This window comes from Eumetopias jubatus, unplaced genomic scaffold (genome assembly GCF_037043125.1).
Source record: "Eumetopias jubatus isolate StellerSeaLion01/CBP00866 unplaced genomic scaffold, mEumJub1_p1.0 scaffold_11, whole genome shotgun sequence".
Lineage (NCBI taxonomy): Eukaryota > Metazoa > Chordata > Mammalia > Carnivora > Otariidae > Eumetopias > Eumetopias jubatus.
Genome location: NW_028274817.1, coordinates 12459064 through 12473680, shown reverse-complemented (window position 1 = coordinate 12473680; position 14617 = coordinate 12459064).

Sequence of the window (14617 nt, the reverse complement as noted above, 5' to 3'; positions counted from 1 at the left end):
ACAGAGACTTAATACACAAAAATTTCTCACTCACACAAAGTCAACTGGGGTCATGAGGGAGGTGGGGTTTCCTTTCCTCCACTTTATGACTCAGAGATTGATGCTCCTTCTATTTTACAATGCCCCCATCTCAACAGAGCGTATCCATGGTAACTAAAGAAGAGGAACAGAGAGCTTGGAGATGGCACAAGAACTCTTAATGCTTTGACTTAGCAGTGACACGTGTCACACCTACTCACAGCTCATTAGCCAGAGTATTCACATGGTCCCAACATAACTCAAAAGATCCTGGGATCTGTAGGGGAGCATATGGAAAATGCAAGAGCACTAGTGTCTTCTGCAAGCACCTCTATGCTACTCAAGCAATTTTACGTCAAGTTCTCGCTTGATTCCCACAACTCTCCTGTGAGGTCTCTGGGCCAGATAGCAGCTCCTTTTTTTTTTTTTTTTAAAGATTTTATTTATTTATTTGAGAGAGCGAGAATGAGAGAGAGAGAGCACATGAGAGGAGGGAGGGTCAGAGGGAGAAGCAGACTCCCTGCTGGGCAGGGAGCCCGATGTGGGACTCGATCCCGGGACTCCAGGATCATGACCTGAGCTGAAGGCAGTTGCTTAACCAACTGAGCCACCCAGGCGCCCCTAGCAGCTCCTCTTGTAAAGATGTAGCAACCTTAAGACCCAGAGGGCAAAAGTGACTTTTCTAAGATTACAGAGTTAACGAGCAACGGAGGTGGAATTAGAAACCAGGATGCCTCTTCTCACTCCTGGGTTCTTTGTGCTTTAAAATAGTCCTCCTGAAAAGAAAAAAAAAAAAACTCAAGGGCCAAGAGCAAGCCAAGATAAAGATGGTCAACTCCATACTCAGCCACTTTCAGTCCCTTATGGATATTGTGATGATACCTAATCTCTGACTCTGAAGGAGCTTTAGACCCATCATTCACTGTCTACAGGACCTCTCCAGTGGTACTGAATCACAGCACAAGGCCAGCTGACCCAGTTATCTCCTTCATTATCCCCAATCTCCTACCGTTCCTATTTTCCTAGCTCTTTGAATAGCACCATTATCCAACCAGTGACTGAAGCCAGACATTTGGGAGTCATTTCTCTCCCTCCCTATCCGTTATCCACCATGATCAATCAACCACCAAATCCTGACCTTTCTGTTTCCTTAAACATCTCTCAAATCCATAAAATTTCTCTCCATCTCCACTTCCACTATATATCACAAAACTATCACCTCCCAGTATTCCAGTACTGGAATACTCCAACCTTTCCTCTTCTACTCTATTTTTCATACGACAAAGAGAGTGATCTTGCTAAAATACCAGTATGATCTTATCACTACCATACATAAAAGTAACCAATTATCTGTTATCACTAGGGGCTTTGAGTATATACAAAGATGAAAAAATATGTGATTCTGATTTTTAAAGGGCTTCAAATCTAGATGAGGGTGGTGTTATGGACTGAATGTTTATGTCCCCTCAAAATAAACCCGAATCCCAATGTGATGGTATTAGAAGGTGCGGCCTCTCAGAGGCAATTAGGTTGTGAGCATGGAGCCCTCATGAATAAGATTACTGCCCTTAAAAGGAGGCCAGAGAGCTAGAGAGCTCTTTCCACTATGTGACAATACAGCAAGAAGTCAGCCATCTACAACCTGGAAGAGAGTCCTTATCAGAAACTAACTATGCTGCCCTAATGTCAAACTTCCAGTCTCCAGAACTGTGAGAAACAAATTTCTGTTGTGTTTCTAAGCTACCCAGTCTACAGTCCTTGGTTATAGAAGACTGGATGGACTAAGTCAGGCAAAGATGGAAAGATAAAATAGTCTATAATAAGATTTTTTTCCCACAGTTTGGCTATTGCGAACATTGCTGCTATAAACATTGGGGTGCAGGTGCCCCTTCGGGTCACTACATTTGTATCTTTGGGGTAAATACCCAGTAGTGCAATTGCTGGGTCATAGGGTAGCCCTATTTTTAAATTTTTGAGGCACCTCCACACTGTTTTCCAAAGTGGCTGTACCAACTTGCATTCCCACCAACGGTGTACAGAGGGTTCCCCTTTCTCCACCACCTCTCCAACATTTGTTGTTTCTTGCCTTGTCAATTTTTGCCATTCTAACTGGTGTAAGGTGGTGTCTCAATGTGGTTTTGATTTGAATTTCCCTGATGGCTAATGACGATGAACATTTTTTCATGGGTCTGTTAGCCATTTGTATGTCTTCTTTGGAGAAGTGTCTGTTCATGTCTTCTGCCCGTTTTTTGACTTGATTATTTGTTTTTTGGGTGTTGAGTTTGAGAAGTTCTTCATAGATCTTGGATTATCAGCCCTTTATCTGTAGCATGGAGGACATTAGGAGAAGGAAGGGAAAAATGAAGGGGGGGAATCAGAGGGGGAGACGAACCATGAGAGCTATGGACTCCAGGAAACAAACTGAGGGTTTTAGAGGGGAGGGGGGTGGGGGGATGGGTGAGCCCGGTGATGGGTATTAAGGAAGGCATGTATTGTGTGGAGCACTGGGTGTTATATGCAAACAATGAATCATGGAACACTACATCAAAAACTAATGATGTACTGTATGGTGACTAACATAATAAAAAAAAATTAGTTAAGATTTTTAGATACAAATAATAGAAACAAACTCTGGCCAATGTAAGGGAAACGTTTCTTGAAAAAACACTGGCTAGTTCACAGAACCAACAGGAAGTCTGGCAAAGTAGGTTCAGAAATAGTCAAGAACCAAAGGTTACTGGGAAGCAAGAAATACAGCCAATGTCACTCCACAAGAATAGCTGGTGTTGGCACCACTGCCACTGGCCACTGGACTCTCGCACCTCCATTAATAATCTCTAACTTTTCCAGTTTCCTTGCATCAATCCCTCAGAATTCAAAGCCCCAGGAGGAAGCATAACCTAGGCTTTGGTGGAAGCTGAGGTTAGGTCTCCATGAGTAGGCACCAGGGAGGAAGAGGTCGAAGTACCTAGCCACTTCACAGTCCATGACGGAGGTGGAACACCAATCACCCCCAGGACTTACACGGTGGCCAGTTCTCTCAGAACGGAATGATTGTTGAGATGTTAGGCAGCCCCCCCAAAAATGACAATTGTGCATAAATATAATCAAGTTTATAGTCCCTATCTAAAAACCTTGGAAACAGATTATTTCATAATTCATAAATTTTCAGACTGAGAACAGTAATACGATCCATATACTGCATATTAAATAACACACTGAGTGGGATTTGGGGCAATAGCCCATGATCAAACACATTTATATTTCTGAACTGAAATATACGACTATTTTTTTGAAGATTTTATTCACTTAGATGAGAGAGTGAGAGACAGCACAAATGAGAGCATGAGCAAGGGGAAGGGCAGAGGGAGAGGAAGAAGCAGGCTCCCCGCTGAGCAGGGACTTCGACGTGGGGCTCGATCCCAGGACCCTGGGATCATGACCTGAGCCGAAGGGGCAGATGCTTCACTGACTGAGCCACCCAGGTGTCCTGAAATATACGACGATTAACACTAAAGTGAGATAAATAAAGACTAGAGAGAGTCTCTGGGGTGCCTGGGTGGCTCAGTCAGTGAAGCGTCTGCCTCTCCCCCTCCCCCTGCTTGTGTTCCCTCTCTTGCTCTGTCTCTCTCTGTCAAATAAGTAAAATCTTAAAAAAAAAAAAAAAAAAAGAAGACTAGAGAGAGAGTCTCACATCACTTCAAGTACGATTTTACTACCAAATAAGTTCAGGTCAGTTCTGACTCTTTAATGAATTATGGTATGTTTTCTATTTTCATAGCTTTGAGGATTTGAGAATTGCAAGAAAGAGATGGTTGGTCTGTGTCAGCACCAGAAAAACTCTTCATAGTTTCTGTAGAAAGGAGAATGGGATTATTCTGAAGGGATCAACCATAACTTACTGAAAATGGTAACATCTGAACCGAGCTCAACATAAAGGATGGATAGGCTGGGAATGGACCTGGATATGGGAAAAAAAAAAAAAAAAGGTCATATACTTTAGAAGGCACAGCATAAGGAAAAACAAGGGAACATGTAAAGAATAGTTTAGGTCAAGTTTTAGGGTCTGTGAAGTGGAAGAGCAGGCTATAACCTTAAAAGGCAGAATACATCATAGAGCCAGATTAAGGGATTAATTTTATTCCCTAGCCAAGGGGGGGGGGCATTAAAGCTTTCTGAGTGGGGAATTATTAGATCAGAGCTATGCTTTTGGAAGTTTCATCTGGCTGCCTTGTGTCAGTTTCAAATAATCTCTATAGGTAAGTTTTATCTGATGTCACAGGAGGTGTTTAATTTATACAACTGAAATCCATTTTCTCTTGTCCTTGTCTCAGTAAAGATAAATAGCTGCTCAGCACCACCAGGTCAATATTCCTATACTTGCAGAACATTCCTACTCAATTGCCTACTAAGAAGTATTGAAGAATTGTCAGACTTGTGAGGAACTAGGTTACTGGTGTAAGATAAACCACAAACACACAGTGTGACGCCGAATATTGGGCTTAAGTGTTATCATTTAACTGCTTCTTCAGTCGTTGCTTGTTTCATTTAATGATCTGATATCAGTGTACCAGATACTGATCGGAATCATGAGTCACTTGTAATTATTCCATGTGAGAGAAACAGTTAAAGAGATCAGCTCCAACGAACATTTACGAAGCGTTCGGTGGGAGTCAGACATTATCCTAGACAATTTCTGTAGATGATACTCCTGTCAGGAGGGAACTATTTTTTGGCCACACATCAGGAAACCAATCTGTCTCGGGCGCCTGGGTGGCTCAGTCGTTAAGCGTCTGCCTTCGGCTCAGGTCATGATCCCGGGGTCCCGGGATCGAGTCCCGCATCGGGCTCCCTGCTCGGCGGGAAGCCTGCTTCTCCCTCTCCCACTCCCCCTGCTTGTGTTCCCTCTCTCGCTGTGTCTCTCTCTCTGTCAAATAAATAAATAAAATCTTAAAAAAAATTAAAAAAAAAAAAGGAAACCAATCTGTCTCCCTTGTCCCCTTCACCCCACATGCCACCCTCCTTTCTTGGATACAAAACAAAACGTCCATGTCTGGCACCACGTCGGCCTTAGGAACAGAAGCTAGTAGTTTCCTTCATTTCCAAGTATCTCTAGTCACGGCTACTACGGAGGTCAGAGTGACTATGTATCAAAGACCATTGGCTGCGCCAGCTGATTAGCAGCCAAGAGCACAAAATAAATGCATTCTTGGCACTTTTTATATTAGCCACGACTTCCCACTAAGTGTGAACTATAAAAGCCACTTCATGGCCTCCGCCCTCACAACTGCCGTTGGCTCAGTAGCACTGTCCTCCCTACAAGCTGTTCCCTGCACACTCTGCCATGACATAGATTGGCCCGGTTACGGTTGAGATGAAACTGCAGAATATTGTTATTCTGTGGGCTAGAACATTCCCAGGAATGAAAGGACTCGGTTGTTTGAAGCATTTCACCAATGTCATTTAAAATACTGTATAGCCCATCCCTTTAAGTCCCAATAGTCCCTCCCACCACCAACTCATTCTCCAAAATTACTCCTTTTTAGCTTGCAGAAACAGTTTCGTCTTAGGACTCTTAAATTTTCCTGGCTGTAGTTAAAAAGAGATCTTTTTTAAAGACTTCATATTTATCTGGCTACTGTAAACGGAAAGATAGCATGACTCAAGGCAACAATTCTCAACTTGATTCTCCCATGGTGCATGGAATGGAAAGCATAAATATGCTTACCCCGCTCCTCTGAGAAAGCCCCAGGGCACTAGTCATAATTGTATCCCTTTTCTTTTCATTCAAGAAAGCAATTCAGAATGTAAGGGACTGAGAGTGACCACATATTCTCCTGGTTTACCTTCCATCCCGCTCAGTGTCCTTGGGTTGGCCCTTCCTCCACAACCTGACTTGAAAATGATGCAGCACTCTGGGATTCAGTCATGGGGGCATCTCTTCTCATTATTTACCTTAGTTTTGGAGACTTCCCTTGGAAGGTATCCAAAGAGCCATTCCGTATCTATATGCCGACGACTCCAAAAATTTATACTTCCAAGGCAAATCTCTCCTCTGACCCACAGAAACACATCTCTTCCTTGGTCTACTTGATATTTGATTTTTTCAAAGGCATTTCAATGCAATTTTTCCTTATAATCTTCTTCCACCAGCCAGGTCCTCTTCCAAGACGCCATGCCTCAGGGAGTGGTTCCACTTTCCATTGAGTTTGGTAAGTCAGAAACGTAAGAGTCAGCTATAACATTTTCCTTCTCCCTCAATACCTGCTAGCTAATCCATCCTCAAGTCCTGGCAATAGCCCCAGCTAAGTATTTCTCCCTTTCCACAGCTTTTCCTTTAGTCTAAGCCATGATCCTATTGCACCTGGACTACTGTAATTTGCTTTCCACACAGTAGACATAGAGAATGATGCTAACAGGGCCCAGAGGAGTTGCTCAAATCAGCAGTTGTCAAGCCACTGGAGAGGAGTGAAATCAGGTGATCAGGAGTAAAATCAGTCAGTTACTGGAATCGTAGAAGAGGAGATGCTCATCTTTTAAGCAGACTATTGTGAAAGACACACAGCCCTCTGCAGAACAATCTAAGGTCACAGTTGATAGGAAAATATTAAGAGAAACTCCAGGAGGTAGGATTCAGGAGCTGAGAGGCCTGGATTCATTTTCTGGAGTGACGTTAGCTTGCGCCCATGACTCTTAGGACCATCCTGGCCCTGCCTTTGAGGAGACAACACGGTGATGGAAGTGGTCCTCATCTCTTACCACTCTCCCCTCCCTTGTTTCCCTCCAGCCATATTGTCTCTCTGCTATTCCTGGAATATACTAGGCTTGCCCCAGGCTTAGAGAGATCCCTGCTGTTGCCTCTGCCTGGACCTGTCTTCTCCTTTACTTCCTTCACGTCTCTGCTGCCACGATATTTTATCTGAGATTTCCCTAACCATCCTCACCCGTGCTTCCTATCCCCCTTATTATCGATATACCCAGTGAGAGGGTTAGCTTCAGAAGAGTAAGCTCTTTTCTCCATCTCTCTCTCTCTCTCTCTCCCCCACATCCCCTGGTATCTACAGCATTTTTGAAAATTGAGGTACAACTGCCACAGAACATTAGTTTCAGGTGTAAGACATAATGATTTCATATTTGTATACCTTGTGAAATAATCACAGTAAGTCTAATTAACATGTGTCCCCATACACAGTTATAGAATTTTTTCTTGCAATGAGAACTTCTATGATCTCCTCTCTTAGCAGCTTTCAAACACGCAACACAGCGTCATTAACTAGAGTCGCCATGCTGTACAGGACATCCCCAGGACTTACTTATCTTATAGCTGGAAGTTTGTACTTCTTAACTCCCTTTACCCATTTTGCCCCCTCCCTACCCCCTACCCCTAGAAACCACCAATCTGTTCTCTGTACTTAAGAGTTTGTTTTTTTTGTTTTTTGGGTTTTTTTTTTAAAGATTCCATACATAAGTGAGATCATGCAGTATTTGTCTTTCTCACTATAGTATTTTAGAATAATGCCAGACTTTTAATATGTACTCAATAAGTATTTGTTATATGAAAAAATTAATAACCTTATGCCACCTAATGATGAAATAAACGTCCTAGTGAAAACCCTTCCTATTAATTACTAACAAATGCTAACAAAGAAAGTCTTACATACTTAAGCAGCATCAATCCGGTTGGATAGAATCCAAGAACTATGACACTCTCTGCCAACACCCACTTAGAACCCCCTTTGCCCTTTCCATCTGCTAAATGTTTCTATTCATGTATTTGCCTTGTGGCTTTGTTTTTAGTCCCATCTAAACTTTTTCTTGTCCAAAGGAAGAAGCATAATCTCAGTGTCTGGTACATATTTAGCCTTTTCCTGTCCAACACTTGGTGTTTTTTCTCATCCTGGGCATTCTGAACCACAGCCTTCTCTTCCCAGGGGTTATTCCACATCTGGGCCACCTGCCCTGCTCACCACATGGCTGATCCGACACAGGTTCAGATCTCGTACGGACTGCGTTAAATACCTGCCTCACACTGGGATGTAGGGATGGGCTGAGCTGTGTGTGGGCACCACAACTGTGGGAGCTAGTTTTCAAGCTGCTTTTAGGAGCTGTTTGAGTAGCTACGCTTATGACAGTAAGCAGCAAAAGATTGTATTCATGCCCATTAAACTCTAGAAAAAAAAATACTAAGAACTGAGCTTTTCAGAATTTAAAAATAGAAATGTATACATATTTATACAGAACCAAAATAAAGCACTAATTATTCTACTGAGATTATATTGAGCCTTTTTTGTGTGTGTGAAGGTTTTGCATGGAGCATTTTATAAACGTAGCTAAATCAGCCCAACAGACAATAACAGCAAATGCAACTCTCGTGCCATGAAAGGTCCATGAAATGTAGACTGAAGTCCATTCAGAGCCCCCACCTCTTAACTTCTTCAGGGTGATTTTTCCGACACATGGCATTAATTTAGGACATGAGAAATAAAAATATCTCCTAGTTTTACGTTTTAGTTATAGTTGGAATATTTTCATGACCAATCTCACAGCACAACACAGTTATGAGAATTAAAATGGGAACTAGGGTTTAGTCACAGTTCTGTAAAAAAAAAAAAAAAAAAAAAAATTGGTGTTCAACTTTAAGCAAGTTACCTACCCTCTCTGAATCTCAGTTTCTCCGCCTGGACAATGTGATTTCCTAACAATGATTCTTAACTGAGGGCTGTTCAATACCCCCATTTGGGACTGTGGAAATCTATGGTGGCATTTTTGACATTTAGAAGGCAGGTGCCAGTGATATGGAAAGTCCTACTGTGTGCATGACAGTCCTGCACAATCAAGAATTGTCTCCCTCAAAATGGCAGTAGTGTCTCTCTGGGGGAAACACTGGACTGGATGATTTCTAAGATCTTTTCCAGCTTTGACATCCTGTGATCCTGTGATCCTGCTTCTCTTAGAGTCACTATGTTAATATGTAAACTATGAACACCTGGAATCAATAAAATCATGACCCTGAGATCGCGACCTGAGCGGAAATCAAGAATCCGATGCTTAACCCACTGAGCCACCCAGGCGCCCCTAAGTAGACTGCTGAAAAGTTAAGGAAGTATACTGTAATCTCTCGAGTAAATACTAAAATAAAAATAGGAACGAGAAATAGCTACAAAGCCAAAAGATAAAATAAAATGGATTTCTAGAAAAATATATTCAATTAATCCAATGGGGGGAAGGAAAAGAGGATTAGCAGAATAAACGACAAAGGAGACATCACAAAGTAAATAGTAAAATGGTAAGCCTAAATCCAACTGTATCAAATTGTACAGTAAATTTTGATGATAAACAAACACTCCAATTACAATGCAGAAGTTGTCAGAATGGATAAAAACCAAGACTCAAGTATGTGCTATCAGCTGGAGATACACTTTAAAGGTACAGAAACAAATTGATTTTAAAAATATTGAGGGGCCCCTGGGTGGCTGAGTCAGTTAAGCGTTTGCCTTTGGCTCAGGTCATGATCCCGGGGTCCAGGGATCAAGCCCTGCGTTGGGCTCCCTGCTCAGGGGGGAGTCTGCTTCTCCTCTCCCTCTGCCCCTCCTCCTGCTCATGCTCGCACTCTCTCTCCCTCAAATAAATAAATAAGATCTTTAAAAAATATATTGATGGGAAAAGAAGATATGTGATATTAAAGTATGCCTAGGACGTCATGGGTCACTATATTAATATCAGATAAGAAAGACTTCAATAAAAGAGTATTACCAGAGATAAAGGGGGGCATTTCATAATTAAAAAGAGAGGGGCGTCAATTCATCAGGAAGATGTTAACAATAATAAATGTTTATGTACCTTATAACAGAGCTTCAAAATAATGAACAAATTTGACAAAGTAAAAAGGAAAGCTTGACACTTCTGCACTCATAGTGGAGATTTTAACATCCCTCTTTCAGTAACTGTAGGAGAAGACAAAAATCAGTAAAGGGGAGATTTGAACAATTTTTATCAAGTACTTTGAGTTGGTTTGTATGTATGGGCAACCACACCTTACAACTGTAGAGTGCACCTTCCCATCTGAGTGTAGAGAGACCACTCCTTGGGCCAAAAGAAAAAGTCCATTGTATTTAATCGGATTGAAATCATACAAAATAGGTTCTCTGATCATAGGGAGTTAACTTATAAACCCATAAAAACATATTTCTAGAAAAGGAAATAAATATCTGGGAACTAAAACAACTTGCTACTAAATGATCAGGAGACTAAATAATAAATCACAAGGGGCATTAGAAGATATTTTGAACTGAATAATAATAACAATAGTAATAAAATATAAAAATGTAAATAAAAATAAATAAAAATGACATATATAAATTGTGGAATGCAGATAAAGCAGTGCTTGGGAAAACTTTGTAGTTGTAAGTACTTACAATAGAAAAAAATTCCACTCCAAAAAGCTAGAAAAAGAAACGCAAAGATAACTTTTAATTTTAAATTAAGCAGAAGGAAATAAATAATGAAGAGCAGATATCCATGCAATAGAAAACAGACAATCCTCAGAGGACACAAAGCCAAAGCTGGATTCTCTGAAAAGTCCAACAGAAGGGATAAACCCCTTAGTTAGATTGATTAAGGAAAAAAAGAGGAAGAATACAAATTAGTAAGGTAAGAAATGAAAGAGTAGTTATCACTACAAATCTTACAGATATTAAAGTATAATAAAGAAATATTATGGATCATTTTAGAACAAAGCAGACAACTTAGATGAAACATGTAAATTTATTGAAATATACAACTTCCCCAAACTGACAAAAAAATAAAACAGAAAATCTAAACTACACAATAAATTTTCAAGAAATTGATTTTGTTATTTTTTTAACTGTCCAGAAAGAAAAGTTCTGCCTCTTATGGTTTCACTGGTGAATTGTATCAAATACTCAAGAAGAAAAGAACATGAATCTTAAATTCTTTCAGATGACAGAGGAAGAGGGATCAATTCACAACTTCCTTTATGAGACAAAGCATAACCATAATCTTAAAATGTGAGGAACTCATTACAAACAAACAAACAAACAAAAAAGCTAAAAGCAGGGGCACCTGGCTGGCTCAGTTGGAGGGGCCTGCAGTACCTGATCTCAGGGTTGTGAGTTCGAGCCCTACATTGGATGTAGAGATGACTTAAAAATAAATAAATGGGGTGCCTGGGTGGCTCAGTTGGTTAAGTGACTGCCTCCGGCTCAGGTCATGATCCTGGAGTCCCGGGATCGAGTCCCACATCGGGCTCCCTGCTCAGCAGGGAGTCTGCTTCTCCCTCTGACCCTCTTCCCTCTTGTGCTCTCTATCTCTCATTCTCTCTCTCTCAAATAAATAAATAAAATTTAAAAAATAAAATAAAATAAATAAATTAAACTTAAAAAAAAAAAAAAAACACTAAGAGACCAGTATCCCTCATGAGTTCATGAGTACAGGCACAAAACACTGAACACAATTTAAGCAAATAAAACTCAAAAATATAGAAAGAGATATAACCATGCAACATTTATCACAGGAATACAGGATTGGTATAATTCAAAAAATTAAACAACATAATTTGCCATATTTATTGAATAAAGGAAAAGCTACCTATGGCAGAATCCAACACCCACTCATCATAAGAACCGTCAGCAAACTAGGTATAGAAGGGAACTTATTTAGATAAAAGGCACTTACCAAAAAAAAAACCTGGAGTCATCATCACATTTAACGGTGAAATATTGAATGCTTTTCCCCTCAGAACAAGGGAAGAATGACCACTTTCACCATATCTATTCAGCACTTTACTGGAGGTAATTAACACCTAAATAAATGGAGACGTTCACTATGTTCATGAATTGGAGGGCTTAACGTTTCTAAGATGTCAGTTATCAATCCCCAAATTGATCTATAGATTCAATGCAATCGCAAACATAATCCCACCGTGAGTTTTGGAGAAACTGACAACCCGCTTCCCTAAACGTATATGGCATTAAAAGGATCTAGAATGGTAAAAGCAGTTAGAAAAAGAACAAATTTGGAGAAGCACACTACCTTCTCTCAAGGATTACTCTCCAGTTACATTACTAAGACAGTACAGTACTGGCATAAAGAAATAATGCAACAGAGTCCAGGAAAATACCCACACTTACAACAGTTATTTAAGTGTTTGAAAAAGTCACTAAAGCAACCCAATGTTGAAAGGAACATCTTTTCAACAAATGGCAGCCAAATGATTGGCTATCCATATGGAAAGGTAATAAAGCTCAACCTCTGCCTCACATCACAGACAAAAATTAATTTGAGATGGATCATTGGCATAAATGTAAAATACATATTGCATGTTCATACAATGGAATGCAGTTTAGTAATAAAAAGGAACAAATTATTGATACACACAACAATATGAACGAATCTCAAAAGTATTATGTCAGATAAAAGCCTTACTACACAAGAGAGTACATACTGTCTGATTCTGCGTATATGAAGTTCTAGAACAGACAAAACGAATCTGATGTGAAAAAAAAATTAGAACACTGGGGGCGCCTGGGTGGCTCAGTGGTTAAGCGTCTGCCTCCGGCTCAGGTCATGATCCCAGGGTCCTGGGATCGAGCCCCGCATCGGGCTCCCTGCTCGGCGGGGAGCCTGCTTCTCCCTCCCCCGCTCCCCCTGCTTGGGTTCCCTCTCTTGTGTTCCCTCCCTCTCCTCCCTCCCTCTTGCTTCCCTCTCCTGTCTCTCTCTGTCAAATAAATAAAATCTTTAAAAAAATTAAAAAAAAAATAGAACACTGCCCCTGGTGAGGGTGTAGGTAGGGTGTGACAGAATGAGGCATTAGGGAAATTTCTGGAGTGATGGCAATTAGTTCTATAGTTGAGAGAGTTTGGGGTTCCATGGTGTAGTCCTTTATTGACACTCATTGAATGTTACATTTAAGATTTCTATATTTCATTTTGTGTAAATTTTACCTTAAGAACTGTAAGTCAGTTATCTGCTTTCACTTATCTGTGGATCATAAGGAACAGCATGGAGGACATTAGGAGAAGGAAGGGGAAATGAAGGAGGGAAATTGCAGAAGGAGACACAGCATGAGAGACGATGGACTCTGAGAAACAAACAGGGTTTTCCAGGGGAGGGGGGAGGGGGGATGGGTCAGCCCGGTGACGGGCATTAAGGAGGGCACGTACTGCATGGAGCACTGGGTGTTATATGCAAACAATGGATCGTGGATCACCGCATCAAAAACTAATGAGGTACTGTATGGTGACTAACATAACATAAAAAAATAAAATTTTTTAAAAAAAGAACTGCAAACAAACATTTAACTCTGGTTGCTGATAGGCATTCTGTGGTGTTTCCTGCTGAAGTGAACTGATGCCTGCCGTTTATTTTGAAATGCATTACAGGGCACCTGGGTGGCTCAGTTGGTTAAGTGACTGCCCTCGGCTCAGGTCATGATCCTGGAGTCCCAGGATAGAGTCCCGCATCAGGCTCCCTGCTCGGCGGGGAGTCTGCTTCTCCCTCTGACCCTCCCCCCTCTAATGTGCTCTCTCTCTCTCTCTCTCTCTCAAATAAATAAAATCTTAAAAAAAAAAAGAAATGCATTACAGAAAATGAGATGAATTGATCAGTGGATAGACATGTGATAAAACAGATATTGTAAACTCTTAATTCTAAAATCTACATAATGTGTATATTCGTATTCACTGTCTCATCTTTTAATTATTTGTGTGTGCTTCAAAGATTGTCAGATGTTAGTAAATTCAAACCGACAGGAGTAGATGTGTAGGTTTATAATGAAAAATAATTATATTATTTAATATTTTATATTATATTATTATAATTATCTCTAGGAGCGCCTGGGTGGCTCAGCTGGTGAAGTATCTGCCCTTGGCTCAGGTCATGATCTCAGGGTCCTGGGATTGAGCCACACATTGGGCTCCCTGCTCTGCTTCTCCCTCTCCCTCTGACCCTCCCCACCACTTGTGCTCTACTTTGCGCTCAAATAAATATATAAAATCTTTTTTTCTTAAAAAAAAGTAATTGTCTCTAAAATATATCATTAAGTGAAAAAAGTCAAGGTACAGACGCTTCCATTTGTGTAATATATATGTATATATATGTATATTTTATACTATAGGCGTGTGTGTGTAATTTCTTGTATTCTATGCATAAAATATTTTGGAAGGATAGACAAGAGACCATTAATGGTAGTTGCATTGTGCCTGCCTCAGGTACATCTCATTGTATACCATTCTATACTGTATGGAATTTATGATAATGTATTACTTTCTCAAAAAAGGCTCTGTAAAAACCTAAAAATAAGGAAAATAAAAATGAATCCACCTATCTCCTTCTCATCTGTATTTGATGAGCTAGCAATGGGCAAAGCTTATTAGGAAGGACTAGAATTTGGGCCTCCAACGAGGTCTTGCTACTCATCTGGGCAGCCAAGTAAACAATTTCTGGAAGATCAGTTTACACATAGTCATACACCGGTGTGGACTTTAGGTAAATTATTTAAATTTTCTGAGCCTTTGTAGCTTATCTGTAAAATAAAGATAATGATGAAAGGCTGCGACTTTTAATTAAATGGCATGGGTGG